This window comes from Zingiber officinale, chromosome 2A (assembly GCF_018446385.1).
Source record: "Zingiber officinale cultivar Zhangliang chromosome 2A, Zo_v1.1, whole genome shotgun sequence".
NCBI classification, from domain to species: Eukaryota; Viridiplantae; Streptophyta; class Magnoliopsida; order Zingiberales; family Zingiberaceae; genus Zingiber; species Zingiber officinale.
The window spans coordinates 65579480-65599253 of NC_055988.1; positions in this window are offsets into that span (position 1 = coordinate 65579480).

Below are 19774 nucleotides of genomic sequence, written 5' to 3' on the forward strand. Positions count from 1 at the left end.
TATCTCGATTTCTTCTCCGTTCGTGTTCTTCGGTGCTTCATAACCAAATTTCATAATTGAAAAAATACCAGAATCAGAGTTTAGATATACCTCTATTTGTTGCTTCCATAAAGAGAACTCCCCCTCGAATGCTGGTGGGTAGTCGCTAGCTCCGGCCATCGTTTTGTTGCTCCAGACGGCGGTTAATCCTTCTGAGGCGTCTCGGCTCTGATACCACTTGTAGGACCGTTGCGGTCGGCTAGGAGGGGGTTGTTGGATAGTCCTGCATATTCAAAAAAAAACAACCCTTCCTCAAACTCTTTAAGCTAACACTTGCATAAATAAAGCAAAGCAGTAAATTAAAAACATGGCACAAGATATTTACTTGGTTACAACCGATGTGATTGTTAATCCAAGGAAGTTGAAAGCACTAGAATGCTACTTCAGGCAGAGAAGCCTCTTACAACGTTAACGCACAGAAACAGAAGCTCAACTACAACTCTAAAGCACACAAGCGTTGAAAATGATTACTTGGAGTTCGTTAAAAAGCTTTTGGACCAAGGCTATATTTATAGCCTTGGTCGGGGCACCCCGAAGGGGTTCCGGGCGCCCTGGGGAGATAAAACTTTATCCCTAACATTCAGATCTAGTTTTGACTCCATCTGGTCAAATTCTAAGACCGGGCGCCCAGAAGCATTCCGGGCGCCCCGGACTGCTCCGGGCGCCTGGAATGGTTCCAGGCGCCCCAGAGCAAAAAGTCAACAATAGTTGACTTTTTGTCCGGGACCTCTTCTCCGGTTCAGTCCCGCCTCGGTCTGGGTCTTCTGCTCCAGATCCGCTCGCTTGGATGATCTCTGTCATCCGGAATAGGGCTCACCCGAACCCAACTTCCGGTCTTCTTGTGCAGACTTCCGCTCCGGCTTCTCGTCCCTCGGAATCGCCGCGTGTTTCCTTATCGTCCACCAGCGTACTCATCCGTAATCTTCGTCCCTCGATCTCACCCTGTGTCGACCTTCCCACTAGCTGCGTCTCTTGCTCCCTGAGCAATCTTCCGCTCCGGCTTTCGTCCCTCAGAACCACCGCACGCTTCCTTCTCGTCCACCGGGGTACTCTTCCACAGCAGCTCATCCCTCGGACGCACCGCGTGCCATCCTTCTCGCTAGCTACGTCTTCCGCTCGAGTATCTGTGCTCCTAGGCTCCTGCACACTTAGACACAAGGTTAGAAATACACAGAACCTAACTTAACTTGTTAATCACACCAAAATGACTTTGGGGTTCCAACAGTGTTCCTCGCCTCGCCTTGGACGTCGTGTCGGCAACGATCCTCCAAGATGAACACCACCCAAAGCCTTCTTCCTCCTTCTCTAAAATCCGGCCGCCACCACTACCAAGGAAAAGAGAGCAAGGGGAAAGGAGAGGGAGAGAGGGTCGGCCACAAGAGGATCACCAACAAGAGAATAAGAATTGTTATCTCATGAGGTCTCCCCTCCTCTTCTTTTATATTACTTGCCCAAGGCAAATAAGGAAAGACTTTTTCCAAAAATTAAAATCTTCCACTTGTTTTTCCTTTTCCCTTTTTATTTTTTCTTTTTTTTTCCTCTTGATTGATTCAATCATCAAATATGGATTGATTGGTCGGCCCTTTGCTTGGGCACCAAGCAAGGGTGGCCAACCACATCATCAAGGAGAAAAATAATTTTTATAAAATTTTATAAAAGAAGACATCCTCTTATAAAATTTTACAAGCTCTCTTTCCTATTGTGAATGTTAAAAAAGGAAAGTTTTAAAAATTAAAATCATGTTTTAAAATTTAAAACTTCTCTTCTAAAATTTTCTTTTTTAACATGGTTATAAAAATAGAAAGTTTCAAATTTAAAACTTATCTTCCTTTTTTTTCTAAAAACCATGAGGATGGTTAAAAAATGAAAGTTTTCAAATTTTTAAACTTTCTTTTAAACCATGTGGCCTAATTCAAATAAGGAAAGTTTTTAATTTTAAAATCTCTCTTTTAAAATTTGTAGTTTTCTACAAAGAGAAGATTTTAAAAATTCAAAACACCCCTCCTATTTGAATTTATTGTGGCTGGCCCCTTCTTGCTTGGACACCAAGCAAGGGGTCGGCCCCTTAAGAGAATATGGTGGCTGCCCTTGGCTTGGTCATCAAGCCTTGGGCTGGCCCTCTCTTGGACACCAAGATGGGCTTTTCCTTGAGTGGATTTGAGGCATTAATGAGGCTACGACAGGGACCTAGAGGAGAAATTAGTTTTGGCCTTATGACGAGCTTAAGTATCACGTGTTCACCCCAAACACACAACTCAAGTTTATCAATAATAACTCATTCCACTAGAGAGTTACTATTGCACTACCACACCAATCCCAAATTACATTATGGGCTCCTTCTTATCATGAGTGTGTTAGTCTCCCTGTGTTTAAGAAAACGAATGTCCACTAATTAAGTAAGTTACTGACAACTAACTTAATTAATATCTAGCTCCAAGAGTAATACCACTCAACTTCATTGTCATGTCGGACTAAGTCCACCTGCAGGGTTTAATATGACAATCCTTATGAGCTCCTCTTGGAGACATTCTCAACCTAGATAACTAGGACACAGTTTCCTTCTATAATCAATAACACACACTATAAGTAATATCATTTCCCAACTTATCGGGCCTATTGATTTATCGAGCTAAATCTCACCCTTTGATAAGTTAAAGAAATAAATACTAAATATATATGCTTATTATTATATTAGGATTAAGAGCACACACTTTCATAATAACTAAGATCTAGTTCTTTTATTAAGTCAGTATAAAAAGAACTTACCTAAAATGGTCCTACTCAATACACTTAGAGTGTACTAGTGTAATTTATTAGTCAAGATAATTTAATACCTAATTACACTACGACTATTCCAATGGTTTGTTCCTTTCCATCTTAGTCGTGAGCAACTGTTTATAATTTATAAAGAACTGATAACATTATCTTCTGTGTGTGACACCACACACCATGTTATCTACAATATAAATTAATTGAATAACTACACTTACAAATAAAATATTGACATTTGACCAATGTGATTCTTTTATTTCATAAATAAATGTTTACAAAATCTAGGCTTTTAGTATACACTCTAACAGCAAATGCTTGGTCGGCCCCCTTACTCCAAGCAAGGATGTGTCCGACCCATTACTTGAGTAAGAAGTGGACTTGGTGGATACAAGACTTTATAGAGGCTACAACAGGGACCGAGAGGAGGAATTGGTTTTGGTCTCCCGATGAACTTGAGCTTCCCGTGTTCGCCCCGAACACCCAACTCAAGTTCATCAATAATAACTCATACCACTAAAGAGTTATTATTAAACTACCGCACCAATCCCAAATTACATTATGGGCTCCTTCTTATCATGAGTGCATTAATCTCCTTGTGTTTAAGATATTGAATGTCCACTAATTAAAATAGTTACTGACAACTCACTTAATATCTAGCTCCAAAAGTAGTATCACTCAACTTCATTGTCATGCCGGACTAGGTCCGCCTGCAGGGTTTACATAACAATCATTATGTGCTCCTCAAGGGGGCATCATCAACCTAGATTACTAGGACATAGTTTCCTTCTATAATCAATAACACACCATATAAATAATAATATTTCCCAACTTATCGGGCTTATTGATTTAATAAACTAAATCTCACCCATTGATAAATTAAAGAAATAGATACTAAGTATATGTGCTTGTTATTATATCAGGATTAAGAGTACGTGCATCCATAATAACAGAGGTTTTATTTTTTTATGTAGTCAGTATAAAAAGAAACTTCCTCAAATTGTCCTGCTCAATACACACATAGTGTACTAGTGAATTTTTATAGTTAAGATAAACTAATACCAAATTACACTACAACCATTCCAATGGTTTGCCCCATTCCATCTTAGTTATGAGCTACTATTTATAATTTATAAGAAACTGATAACATGATCTTCTGTGTGGCACCACACACCATGTTATCTACAATATAAATTAAATGGACAACTACATTTAACATAAATATAGACATTTGACCAATGTGATTCTTATTTCAAAATAAATGTTTACAAAAAGCTAGGCTTTTAGTATACATCCTAACAATCTCTCACTTATACTAAAAGACTATGTTGTCATATATACTGTCATACATCTTATTTCCATCCTCTTAACATGCCCATCAAAAGCTCTCACTGGAAAGCCCTTAGAGAAAGGATCTGCCAGGTTATCTACTGATGTAATCTTGGCGACAACAACCTCTCCTCGTATTAGGTGGTACTTGCGCTCTATGTGTTTACTTACCTTATGGGCTCGTGGTTCCTTCGAGTTTGCTACTGCACCACTATTATCACAATAAACTGTAATAATTTTGGGAAAACCAGGAATCACATCTAAGTCCATCATGAAGTTTCTGAGTCATACAGCTTCTATGGCTGCCTCAGAAGCTGCCACATACTCAGATTCCATGGTGGAGTCTGAAACACATTACTGCTTAACGCTCCTCCATTGTTATGGCTCCACCTCCTAAAGTAAACACAAAACTCCGAGATCGACTTACTATTGTCCTTATAAGTCCGAATCCATGTAACCCACAGGGAGCAAATCATCTGCATTGTAAACTAGCATATAATCTATAGTCCTTCTCACTTACTTTAATATATGCTTTACGACAGTCCAGTATCTCGGTCCTGGGTGACTTTGATATTTTCTAACCATGCTTACAGCAAAACAAATATCCAGTCTTGTACATAGCATTGCATACATTAGGCTTCCTACAGCCGAAGCATAAGGAACCGCCTTCATCTCCTCTATCTCCTTTGATGTCTAAGATGACATCTCTTTAGATAAGGGTACTCCATGCCGAAAAGGTAGAGGACCTTTCTTGGAGTTTTGCATGCTAAAACGAGCTAGGATAGTATTGATGTATGAAGCTTGGGATAAGGACAATATCCTTTTCTTGCGATCCCTTATTACTTTGATCCCAAGAATATGTTCACATTCTCCCAAGTCCTTCATATCAAAACACTTGGACAACCAAACCCTTACATCTGACAATCACTTTGGCATTGTTGCCAATGAGCAAAATGTCATCTACGTATAGTACAAGAAATGTCACCACGTTTCTGTCACTCTTCTTGTATACACAAGACTCATCCGGTCACTGAATAAATTCATAAGACTGGATCACTTCATTAAACCAGATGTTCCAAGATCTCTTGCTTCATCATATGTCTAGGGATCAAGTTCATGTTCACCAGGGATCAAGTCCTGAAGACTCTCCAAAAACAACCCTCCCACTACGATGAGGCATTATTTGTAATTATGCATTTTTTGTGACACGTGTTATAGTTTCTTGTGGTATCTCATCTTGTACCATTGGTACTAAAGTAGACGTGTCTTCTCTAATAATTTTACTCATGGGCTTGTGGTTTATTACATTGTCCTCTTCTAAAAAACGGGCATTGGTGCTAACAATGACCTTCTGATTTTTTAGGACTATAAAATAATCCTTCTTTCGTTCCTTTAGAATAACCCACAAACAGGCAAACTTTTGTACGTGATTCCAACTTATCAGTGTCTCCCTTCAGCACATGTGCTGGACTACCCCAGATCTGAATATGTTTCAGACAAGGCCTATGCCCATTCCACAATTCTGTGGGAGTAAAGAGTACTGACTTAAAAGGTACCAAGTTCAGAATGTACACTGCCATTTCCAGAGCATATCCCTAAAACGAATTTTGTTGTATCGTGGGAGTTATTGGATTTAAAGTATATAAATTGTCAGCCAACGTACTAGAACAGATAACTACTCTATTTTTTTACCAAAAGAAACAGAATATTCATCCACAATTTTAGAAACTGAAATCAAATTCTTTCTAAAACTTGGTACATAAAGATAATTTCTCAAAATCAATATTTTATTCCTATCTAAAGATAGATAAACATCTCCCACTGCAATAGCTGCCACTTTCACAGCATTGCCCATGTAGACGGTAGTCTCCTCTTCATGTAGTCATCGAGTTTCCTGGAACCCCTGCAATGAATTACAGACATGATCAATGGCTCCTGTATCTACACACCAGGTACCGATAGATAACACCACTAAACATGTTTTAACTACTAGAGAATAAGATATACCTTTATTATTCTCCTTTCTAAGAGGGCAGTCCACCTTCCAATGTCCAGACTGCTTGCATGTGAAGCACTTGCCCTTCGGCTTCTTCACACATGCTTTTGGTCCAGTCCCTAGACATCGATTCACTTTCTTTACTTGTTTCTTCTTCTTCATGCCTTTCAGTTTAGAAGGAGAAATGTTCTCAGCAATGTGAATTTGAGAACTTTGACGAAATAGCCCTTCTGCTGCTTGAAGTTCTGTTAGAAGTTCCGCAAATGAATAAATTATTTTGTTCATGTTATAGTTCAGGCGAAACTGCTCAAAACTTTTAGGCAGCGTCTGGAAAATGATATCGACCTGGGTTTCCCCATCGATTTCTGCTCCAAGGACTTCCATCTCATTCAAAAGAGTCATCATTTTAAGGATATGATCTTTTCCCCTCAGTCATAGTAGTCGTCATCAAGTTTCTCAGAGCCTCTTGCCTAGCAGTCCGATTCTGGTGTCTGAAGAGTTCCTTGAGACTACGCATCATGTCATAAGCTGTAGGCATGGCCTGATGCTGATGTTGCAGCACATTTGGCATAGAAGTCAAAATGTAACACCGCTCCATCTCATCTGCCCTGAACCATTTCTTATGACACTCAATTTCTTTTTCACTAGAATCACTATTAGGCAAGCTTGGACAGATCTCAAAAACTACAAACTTATAGCCTTCAACAGTTAAGATAATGTCCAAGTTACGTTTCTAATCAATGTAATTGTGACCAGTAAGTTTGTTCTCTTTCAATATAATAGCAAGAGAATTGAAAGCCATTTGAAATCCAAAGAATCACAAAATATTTGGTCAATACTTTAGAATTTAAAATAATATTGATTCCTCAAACAATATCATTTAAATTCACCAACACCTCAAACACCGTGAATTTTGTATGCCACGATACTATGGACGTATACAAATTCGAACATTTGTAAGAGGGGGGTTTATCCATTAATTTAATTATCTTGTCAACCTAACTTTATGACAAATAAAATTAATAGTTGGTTTTTCTTCGGTCACACAAATAATAGCAGTGACTCCGATGAGGAGGATACTATTAAATACACCTAAGTGTATACCATTACTTGATACTAAGTCCATTAAATAGGATTGTGCGGTTGGTTGCTATACCTGGAGACCGCTCTAGTTCCCCTGTATAAAAATATTGTACAAGCATAGAACTTTCCTAACTACCCTTGTGCTCAACAGAAGTTCAACTTGGATTGCAAACAGAACTTAATATTATTAATTCAAGTTGTACTTCAGAAGTTAAATTTGGATTGGGAACGATGCTTAACATTCTTACTCCAAATTTAACCGATGTGTTCTTCTTAAGTTAAACCATATTACAGAAGTTGATCAAATATCCATTTCAAGGATCGGCTTCCAAGTCAAATGTGGTGAGGCTCATGGCCTTCTTGGGTATGGGAGCATCCACCACTACCTAGACAAAGCCTTTCAAAGAAATAGGATATTTAAACTTCTTAAGTAACCTAGGTTTAACTACGAAGACCTCAATAGAAGCACAATATCGAAACATGAAATTGAAACAAATATCGAAAATAAAAATGATAATTAAAATCGATAACCTCTTGTGTTTGGTTTGACAAGATCTATACAAAAGGATGCACTAGTTATGATGCGGAAACTTATAACTAGTTATACCTCTTGTATCTTGTAGACCTCTTGATCTTCTATTGTATTCCTCTTCTTTTCTCGGGCGTCGTGTGGGAGACGATCTACCAAAATGAGAATCCACCCAAGCCTTCTTCTTCCTTCCAAGTTTCGGCCACCAACTTTCTCAAAGAGATGATGAAGTTCGGCCACCAACTGTCCTCCAAGGGATGCTAGACAAGAGAACCTCCTTCTCTTCTTCTTCTCCTTCAAGCAACCGGTCATCAATCGATCTCCACTTCAATATGCCGCCGGCCACCAAGAGGGAAAACAAAATAGAAGAGAGAAAGAGTAAGGGCCGACCACCACCAAGGAAGAGAGGAGAGGAATAGAAGATGTATTCTTGTGAGGTGAGGCACCTCTACCTTCGCTTTTACATTCCTTGGTCTTGGCAAATAAGGAAAGTTTTAAACATAATTAAAACTTCCTTATATTCCTTGCCAATGACTAAAAAGGAAAGTTTTAAAACAAAAAAAAACTTCCTTTTCTTCATGTCATGGCCGGCCACATGCTTGTTCTCCAAGCAAGGAAAGATTTTAAACAAAAATTAAAATCTCTCTTTTAAAAATCTCTTTTGTGGATAGTTCTAAAAGGAATATTTTATAAATTAAAATCTCTCTCTTTTAAATCCTTTTATGGATATCTATAAAAGATAAGATTTAAAATAAAACATGGTTTCAAGAAAGGAAAGTTTTATCAAAAAATTAAAATCTTTCTTTCACATTATAATAACTACAAAAAAGGAAAGATTTCAAATCTCTCTTTTATTCCTTTGTAGAAATCTATAAAAGGAAAGATTTTAAAATTTCAAATTCTCTTTTAAAACGAACATAAAAGGAAAGTTTTCAACAAAATAAAAACTTCCTTTTATTTCCATTTATGACCGATCTAAAAAAGAAGAGTTTTATATTAAAATCATCCTTTTAAATCCTTTTAATGGATCTCTATAAAAGGAAAGATTTTACAAAATAAAACTTCCTTTTGAATGCAATGTGGCCAGCCACCCTTGCTTGGGCTCCAAGCTAGGGTCGGCCACAACTTGAACCTATCTAACCTTAGTTTGATCGTCCCTAGCTTGGGCTCCAAGCTTGGCTTGGCCGGCCACCTTAAGGTGGGTAAGAAGTTAGGTTTGGGTGGATATAAGACTTTATAAATAAGAGGCTACAATAGGGACCGAGAGGAGGAATTGGTTTTGGTCTCCCGATGAGCTTGAGCTTCCCGTGTTCGCCCCGAACACCAACTCAAGTTCATCAATAATATTTCATTCCACTAAAGAGTTATTATTCCACTACCGCACCAATCCCATATTACAATATGGGCTCCTTCTTATCATAAGTGTGTTAGTCTCCCTGTGTTTAAGATATTAAATGTCCACTAATTAAATAAGTTACTAACAACTCAATTAATTAATATCTAGCTCCAAGAGTAGTACCACTGAACCTTATCGTCATGTCGAACTAAGTCCACCTGCAGGATTTACATGACAATCCTTATGAGCTCCTCAAGGGGGCATCATCAACCTAGATTACTAGGACATAGTTTCATTCTATAATCAACAACACACCATATAAATAATATCATTTCCCAACTTATCGGGCCTATTGATTTAACGAGCTAAATCGCACCCTTTGATAAATTAAAGAAATAAATACTAAGTATATGTGCTTGTTATTAAATCATGATTAAGAGTACACACTTCCATAATAATAGAGGTATTGTTCTTTTATATAGTCAGTATAAAAAGATACTACATCAATTGGTCCTACTCAATACACTCATAGTGTACTAGTGTAATTTATTAGTCAAAATAAACTAATACCTAATTACACTACAACCACTCCAATGGTTTGTCCCATTCAATCTTGGTTGTGGGCAACTGCTTATAATTTATAAGGATCTGATAACATGATCTTCTGTGTGTCTCCTCACACCATGCTATCTATAATATAAATTAAATGGACAACTACACTTAGCATAAATGTAGGCATTTGACCAATGTAATTATTATAAATGTTTACAAAGAACTAGACTTTTATTATACACTCAAACAATCTCCCACTTATACTGAAAGACTATGTTGTCATATACCCTACAATACATCTGATTCCCAACCCTCAATATGTCGATCAAAAGCTCTTGCCTTAAGGGCCTTAGTGAAAGGATCTCCCAGGTTATCATCTGATGCAATCTAGGTGGCAACAACTTCTCCTCGTTATACAATGTCTCGTATTGGGTGGTACTTGCACTCTTTGTGTTTACTTACCTTATGGGCTCGTGGTTCCTTCGAGTTTGCTACTGCACCACTTATTATCACAATACACTGTAATACTTTTTGGGAAACCTAGGAATCACATCTAAGTCCATCATGAAGTTTCTGAGCCATACAGCTTCTATGGCTGCCTCAGAGGCTGCCACATACTCAGCTTCCATGGTAGAGTCCGAAAAGCATCTATTCTTATCACTCCTCCATTATTATGACTTTACCTCCTAAAGTAAACACAAAATCTCGAGGTCAACTTACTATTGTCCCTATCTAATTAGAAGTCAAAATCTGTGTAACCCACAGGGATCAAATCATCTGCTTGGTAAACCAGCATATAATCTCAATACTTTACGGCAGTCCAATGTCCCTGTCTTAGATTACTTTAATATCTGCTAATCATGCCCACGGCAAAATAGATATCCAGTCTCGTGTATAACATAGCATACATAAGGCTTCCTACAGCTGAAGCATAAGGAACTACCTTCATATCTTCTATCTCTTTTGATATCTTCAGAGACATCTCTTTATATAAAGATACTCCATGCCTAAAAGGTAGAAAACCTTTCTTGGAGTCTTGCATGCTAAAACGAGCTTGGATCGTATCGATATATGAAGCTTGGGATAAGCACAACATTCTTTTCTTGTGATCCCTTATTACCTTGATCCCAAGAATATGTACGCATTCTCCCAAGTCCTTCATATCGAATTGCTTGGACAACCATACCCTTACTTCCGACAACACTTTGATATTGTTTCCAACTAACAAAATGTCATCTACGTATAGTATAAGAAATACCACCACGTTTCTATCACACTTCTTGTATACACAAGACTCATCCGGTCACTGAATAAATCCATAAGACTGGATTACTTCATTAAACTGGATATTCCAAGAACTTGAAGCTTGCTTCAGTCCATAAATAGACCTACTGGGCTTACATACAAGATGCTCTTTGCCCTTTGTAATGAATCCTTCTGGTTGCTTCATATGGATATTTTCTTCAAGACTTCCATTACGGAAAGTTGTCTTGACATCCATTTGTCAAATCTCATAATCTATATGAGTAGTAATAGATAAAATAATCTGGATAGACTTAACCATAGCTACCGGTGAAAAGGTTTCCTCATAATGGATACCCTTTTTCAATAAGTCTTGCTTTGAAAGTTTCCACCTTCTTGTTTGTCCCTCTTTTTCTATTGTAGACCTATTTACACTCAATGGATTTTACACCATTTGGTGGTTCTACAAGCTCCTAGACTTTATTAGAATACATATATTCTATTTTTGTATTCATTGCTCTTTGCCTAGATGCTGCATCTTTATCTTAGAGCGCTTCGTCATATGTCCGGGGATCAGGTTCATGTTCACCAGTGATCAAGTCTGAAGACTCTCCCAAAAACATGAATTTTTAAGTTGTCTCACAACCCTCCCACTACGACGAGGCACTATCTGTAATTGTGCATCATTTGTGACACGTGTTGCAGTTTCATGTGGTATCTCATCTTGTACCATTGGTACTAGATTAGACGTGCCCTTTATTATTCCTTAAATACAATTTTACTCATGGGCTTGTGGTTTATTACATAGTTCTCTTCTAAAAATCGGACATTGGTGCTAACAATGACCTTCTGATCTTTAGGACTATAAAATAAATCACCTTTCGTTCCTTTAAGATGACCCACAAACAAGTGAACTTCAGTAAGTGATTCCAACTTATCAGTGTCTCCCTTCAGCACAAGTACTGGACTACCCCAAATCCGAATATGCTTCAGACTAAGCTTACACCCATTCCATAATTCTATGGGAGTAGAGGGTACTGACTTAGAACGTATTATATTTAGAATGTACACTCCTGTTTCCAGAGCATATCCTCAAAACGAATTTGGTAATTCTTAATAACTCATCATTGATCTAACCATTTCCATAAGGGTCTAGTTCCTTCGTTCTGTCACACCATTCTGTTGGGGTATACCCGGTGCAGACAGTTGGGATTGAATCCCGACCTCTGATAAGTAACTCCTAAACTCTCCTAAGAGGTACTCGCCACTACCATCAGACCATAGTGTCTTGATACTTTTACCATGACGTTTCTCCACATCAGCTTTGTACTCTTTGAACTTATCAAAGCACTCAGACTTGCGATGCATCAAGTAAATGTACCCGTATCTTGAATTGTCATCCATAAAAGAGATGAAATATTCAAAACTACCTCTTGCTTGGATAGTCATAGGTCCACACAAATCAAAATAATTCCAACACATCTTTGGCTCTATACCCCGTAGTCTTAAAAGGCCTCTTGGTCATTTTTCCTTCCAAGTAAGACTCGCAGGTTGGAAAATTTTCCAACACCAATGAACCTAAAAGTTCATCATCTATTACCCTTTGAATCCTACTCAAGATAATATAACCTAGCCATATATGTCAAAGATATGATTGGTTCATTTCCGAAGGTTACTTTCTCTTATTAGAGTTAGAAGATGTGTTATTAATTTCCATTTGTTGCATCGTTGGAGTTATTGGATTTATATAAATTGCCAACCAATGTACCAAAACAGATAACTTCCCTATTTTTCTTGATAATAACTTTGTTATCAAAAGAGACAGAATATCAAGTTCTTTGAATAGTTTAGAAACTGAAATCAAGTTCTTTTTAAAACTTGGTACGTAAAGATAATTTCTCAAAATCCATGTTTTATTCCTATCAGAGGATAAATATCTCCCACTCCAACAGCTACTACTTTTGCAACAGTGTCCATGTAGACGGTGATTTCCCCTTCATATAGTTGTCGGGTTTCCTAGAATCCCTGTAATGAATTGCAGACATGATCAGTGGCTCCTGTATCTACACATCAGGTACTGGTAGATAACACCATTAAACATGTTTCAACTAATGAATAAAAGACACCTTTATTGTTCTCAGTTCTGAGAGGACAGTCCACCTTAGTGTCCAAGTTTTGTTTTCAATCATTATAATTGGGACTACTAAGTCTATTCTATAGTATAACAGCTAGGGGATTTAAAAACATTTGAAATCCTAAGAATTACAAAAATATTTGGTCAAGACCAACATCTCAAAATCCCCGTGAATTTTGTATGTCACGTTAGAATGGACGTATACAAATTCAAACATTTGTAAGAGAAGATTTTATCCATTAATTTTATTATCTTGTCAACCTATATTTATGACAAATAAAATTAATATTTTGTCTGTCTTTGATCAAATATTTGGTCAAAACTTTAGAATTTAAAATAATATTGATTCCTCGAAACAATATCATTTAAATTCACCAACACCTCAAACAACATGAATTTTGTATGTCACATTAGTGTGGACGTATACAAATTCAAACATTTGTAAGAGGAGGGTCTTACCCATTAATTATCTTGTCAACCTTAAATTACCTCAAACACCATGAATTTTGTATGTCACGTTAGTTTGGACATATACAAATTCAATTATTTGTAAGAGGAGGTTTTACCCATTTTATTTTGTCAACCTAACTTTATGACAAATAAAATTACCTCAACCACTGTGAATTTTGTATGCCACGTTAGTGTGGACGTATACTAATTCAGACATTTGTAAGAGGGGGTTTTACCTAGCTTTATGACAAATTAATAGTTGGTATTCCTTTGGTCACACAAATAATAGAAGTGACTCCGTTGGGGAGGATCCTATTAAATGCGCCTAAGTGTTTACCATTACTTGATACTTAGTCAATTAAATAGGATTGTGCCCCTTCAGTTGGAGAAGATCAAATGCTCCTAAATAATTTTCTATAATCATCCATTTAGGAAGTTTGATCTAGTGATCTGCAAACAAACTCATCCGTTGTGGAGGGAGGCACTCAGAGCCAACACACAAGTTTGTTTGCATCACTTACAAACAAATAATGGAGATCGTGAAATTTATTTACTAATCCCTCTCCCACTTAGTTTTTTTAAGATGAGGATTTTAACATGCACACACACACATCACAGCAAATAAAAGAAATAAATATGAAAAAATAATTTTCCAACTATTATGGCCTCTTCCATCACTGTCCACCGTGTGTTGCCAACCCTAGCTGCTGTCATCTTTAGCCACCGCAATCGGATCTAGTCGTCGCATCTATCTTGCTTCTTTTTCCGCTACACCTCTGGTCCTCAAATAGCACCACGCCTCGCAAGGATACGATCTGCAACAAAAATAGAATTTTCCATATATCAATCCTATATTCCACAAAGGAATGTACATAGAGTCTAGATCGAACAATAATGAAAAATTCTAAAACTAATACAGCTCCTGCTATATTTAATACATACAATCATGCACACACAAAAAATGCCCACGACATATCCGAGGGTCCAATTACACACAATCACAATAGGACATAATAGTTGGAGCCTGCAACCACAAAGTTAATCTATTTGCACATCCTACTATTATCCTGCCTAAAATATGTATGACATGTGCATAATTAAACTAAAACTAAACACACAGAGGTTAAAAGCTAGCTCTGATACCAATTGTTGGTTGCTATACCTGGAGACCGCTCTAGTTCCCTTGTACAAAAATTTTGTACAAGCATAGAACTTTCCTAGCTACCCTTGTGCTCTACTGAAGTTCAACTTAGATTGCAAACAGAACTTAACATTATTAATCCAAGTTGTCCTTCAAAAGTTAAATTTGGATTGGGAACAATGCTTAACATTCTTACTCTAAATTTAACCGATGTGTTCTTCTTAAGTTAAATCATATTACAGAAGTTGATCAATTATCCATTTCAAGGATCCGCTTCCAGGTCAAACGTGGCGAGGCACATGACCTTTTTGGGTATGGGAGCATCCACCACTGCCTAAACAAAACCTTTCAAAGAAATAGGATATTTAAACTTCTTAAGTAACCTAGGTTTAACTACGAAGACCTCAATAGAAGCACAATATCAAAATATGAAATCGAAAACAAAAATGATAATTAAAATCGATAACCTCTTGTGTTTGGTTTTACAATATCTATAAAAAAGGATGCACTAGTTATGATGTGGAAACTTATAACTAGTTATACCTCTTGTATCTTATAGACATCTTGATCTTCTATTGAATTCCTCTCCTTATCTCGGGCGTCGTGTGGGAGACGATCTACCAAGATGAAAATCCACCCAAGCCTTCTTCTTCCTTCTAAGTTTCGGCCACTAACTCTCTCCAAGAGATGATGAAGTTCGGCCACCAACTTTCCTCCAAGGGATGCTAGACAAGACCACCTCCTTCTCTTCTTCTTCTCCTTCAAGCAACTGGCCATCAATCGATCTCCACACCAATATGCTGTCGGCCACCAAGAGGGAAAACAAAAGAGAAGAGAGAAAGAGTAAGGGTCGGCCACCACCAAGGAAAAGAGGAGACGAATAGAAGATGTATTCTTGTGAGGTGAGGCACCTCTACCCTCTCTTTTATATTCCTTTGTCTTGGAAAATAAGGAAAGTTTTAAATATAATTAAAACTTCTTTATATTCCTTGCCAATGACTAAAAAGGAAAGTTTTAAAATAAAAAAAAACTTCCTTTTCTTCTTGTCATGGTCGGCCACATGCTTGTTCTCCAAGCAAAGAAAGATTTTAAACAAAAATTAAATCTATCTTTTAAAAATCTCTTTTGTGGATAGTTCTAAAAGGAATATTTTATAAATTAAAATCTCACTCTTTTAAATCCTTTTATGGATATCTATAAAAGATAAGATTTAAAATAAAACATGGTTTCAAGAAAGGAAAGTTTCTTCAAAAGATTAAAATCTTTCTTCTTTCTTTTACATTATAGATAACTACAAATAAGGAAAATTTTCAAATCTCCCTTTTATTCCTTTGTAGAAAGCTATAAAAGAAAAGATTTTAAAATTTAAAACTCTCTTTTAAAACAAACATAAAAGGAAAATTTTCAATAAAATAAAAACTTTCTTTTATTTCCTTTTATGACCGATATAAAAAAGGAAAGTTTTATATTAAAATAATCCTTTTAAATCCTTTTAATAGATCTCTATAAAAGAAAAGATTTTACAAAATAAAACTTCCTTTTGAATTCAATTTGGTCGGCCACCCTTGCTTGGGCTCCAAGTTAGGGTCAGCCACAACTTGAACCCATCTAACCTTGGTTTGGGCAGCCCTAGCTTGGGCTCCAAGCTTGGCCGGCCACCTCAAGATGGGTAAGAAGTTAGGTTTGGGTGGATATAAGACTTTATAAATAAGATGCTACAATAGGGATCGAGAGGAGGAATTGGTTTTGGTCTCCCGATGAGCTTGAGCTTCCCGTGTTCGCCTCGAACACCCAACTCAAGTTCATCAATAATATCTCATTCCACTAAAGAGTTATTATTCCACTACCGCACTAATCCCATATTACAATATGGACTCCTTCTTATCATGAGTGTGTTAGTCTCCTTGTGTTTAAGATATTAAATGCCCTCTAATTAAATGAGTTACTAACAACTCACTTAATTAATATGAAGCTCCAAGACTAATACCACTCAACCTTATCGTCATGTCGAACTAAGTTCACCTGCAGGGTTACATGACAATCCTTATGAGCTCCTCAAGGGGGCATCATCAACCTAGAATACTAGGACACAGTTTCATTCTATAATCAACAACACACCATATAAATAATATCATTTCCCAACTTATCAGGTCTATTGATTTAACGAGCTAAATCGCACCCTTTGATAAATTAAAGAAATAAAACTAAGTATATGTGTGTGTTATTATATCATGATTAAGAGTACACACTTCCATAATAATAGAGGTATTGTTCTTTTATATAGTCAGTATAAAAAGATACTACCTCAATTGGTCCTGCTCAATACACCAATAGTGTACTAGTGTAATTTATTAGTCAAGATAAACTAATACCTAATTACACTATAACCACTCCAATGGTTTGTCCCATTCCAACTTGGTTGTGAGCAACTGTTTATAATTTATAAGGATCTAATAACATGATCTTCTGTGTGTCTCCTCACACCATGTTATCTATAATATAAATTAAATGGACAACTACCCTTAGCATAAATGTAGACATTTGACCAATGTAATTCTTATAAATGTTTACAAAGAACTAGACTTTTAGTATACGCTCTAACAATCTCCCACTTATACTAAAAGACAATGTTGCCATATACCCTTCCATACATCTGATTCTCAACCCCTCAACAAGCCCATCAAAAGCTCTTGCCTTAAGGGCCTTAGTGAAAGGATCTCCCAGGTTATCATCTGATGCAATTTAGGCGGCAACAACATCTCCTCGTTATACGATGTCTCGTATTGGGTGCTACTTGCGCTCTATGTGTTTACTTGCCTTATGGGCTCGTGGTTCCAAAAAGCATCTATGCTTATCACTCCTCCATTATTATGGATTTACCTCCTAAACTAAACACAAAACCCCGAGGTCGACTTACTATTGTCCCTATCTGATTTGAAGTCAAAATCCGTGTAACCCACAGGGATAAAATCATCCACTTGGTAAATCAACATATAATCTCTATGTTTTACGATAGTCCAATGTCCCTGTCTTGGATTACTTTGATATCTGCTAACCATGCTCACGGTAAAACAAATATCCGGTATCATGCATAACATAGCATACATTAGGCTTCCTACAGCTGAAGCATAAGGAACTGCCATCATATCTTCTATCTCTTTCGAAGTCTTCGGAGACATATCTTTAGATAAAAATACGGCATGCCTAAAAGGTAGAAAACCTTTCTTGGAGTCTTGCATGCTAAAACGAGCTAGGTCCGTATCGATATATGAAGCTTGGGATAAGCACAACATTCTTTTCTTGCGATCCTTTATTACCTTGATCCCGATAATATGTGCACATTCTCCCAAGTCCTTCATATCGAATTGCTTGGACAACCATACCCTTACTTCCGACAACACTTTGATATTGTTTCCAACTAACAAAATGTCATCTACGTATAGTACAAGAAATATCACCACGTTTCCATCACACTTCTTGTATACACAAGACTCATCCGGTCACTGAATAAATCCATAAGACTGGATTACTTCATTAAACTGGATATTCCAAGAACTTGAAGCTTGCTTCAGTCCATAAATAGATCGACTGGGGTTACATACAAGATGCTCTTTGCCCTTTGCAATGAATCATTCTGGTTGCTTCATATGGATATTTTCTTCAAAACTTCCATTATGGAAAGCTGTCTTGACATCCATTTGTCAAATCTCATAATCCATATGAGTAGCAATAGATAAAAGAATCTGGATAGGCTTAAGCATGGCTACCAGTGAAAAGGTTTCCTCATAATGGATACCCTTTTTCAACAAGTCATGCTTTGAAATTTTCCACCTTCCTGTTTGTCCCTCTTTTTCTATTGTAGACCTATTTACACTTAATGGCTTTTACACCATTTGATGGTTCTACAAGCTCCCAGACTTTATTAGAATACATAGATTCTATTTTTGTATTCATTGCTCTTTGCCAAGATGTTGCATCTTTAGGTTGCCTCACAACCCTCCCACTACGACGAGGCATAGTCTGTAATTGTCCATCATTTGTGACACGTGTTGCAGTTTCTTGTGGTATCTCATCTTGTACCATTGGTACTAGATTAGATGTGTCCTTTATTATTTTCTTAAAAATAATTTTACTCATGGGCTTGTGGTTTATTACATATTCCTCTTCTAAAAATCGGACATTGGTGCTAACAATGACCTTCTGATCTTTAGGACTATAAAATAAACCACCTTTCGTTCCTTTAGGATGACCCACAAACAAGCGAACTTCTGTATGTGATCCCAACTTATCAGTGTCTCCCTTCAGCACATGTGTTGGACTACCCCAAATTCGAATATGCTTCAGACTAGGCTTACGTCAATTCCATAATTCTATGGGAGTAGAGGGTATTGACTTAGAAGGTATTATATTCAAAATGTACACTCCTGTTTCCAGAGCATATCCTCAAAACGAATTTTGTAATTCTTAATAACTCATCATTGATCTAACCATTTCCATAAGAGTCATGTTCCTTCGTTCTGTCACACCATTCTGTTGGGGTATACCCGGTGCAGACAGTTGGGATTGAATCCCGACCTTTGATAAGTAACTCCTAAACTCTCCTAAGAGATACTCGCTACTACGATCAGACCATAGTGTCTTGACACTTTTACCATGACGTTTCTCCACATCAGCCTTGTACTCTTTGAACTTATCAAAACACTCAGACTTACGGTGCATCAAGTAAATGTACCCGTATCTCGAATAGTCGTCCATAAAAGAGACGAAATATTCGAAACTACCTCTTGCCTGGATAGTCATACGTCCACACAAATCAAAATAATTCCAACACATCTTTGGCTTTATACCCCTTAGTCTTAAAAGGCCTCTTGGTCATTTTTCCTTCCAAGTAAGACTTGCAGGTTGGAAAATTTTTCAACACCAATGAACCCAAAAGTTCATCGGCTATTACCCTTTGAATCCTACTCAAGTTAATATGACCTAGCCTTAGATGTCAAAGATATGATTGGTTCATTTTCGAAGGTTGCTTTCTCTTATTAGAGTTAGAAGATGTGTTATTAATTTCTATTTGTTGTCGTAGGAGTTATTAGCTTTATATAAATTGCCAACCAACATACCAGAACAGATAACTTCCCTATTTTTCTTGATAACAACTTTGTTATCAAAAGAGACAG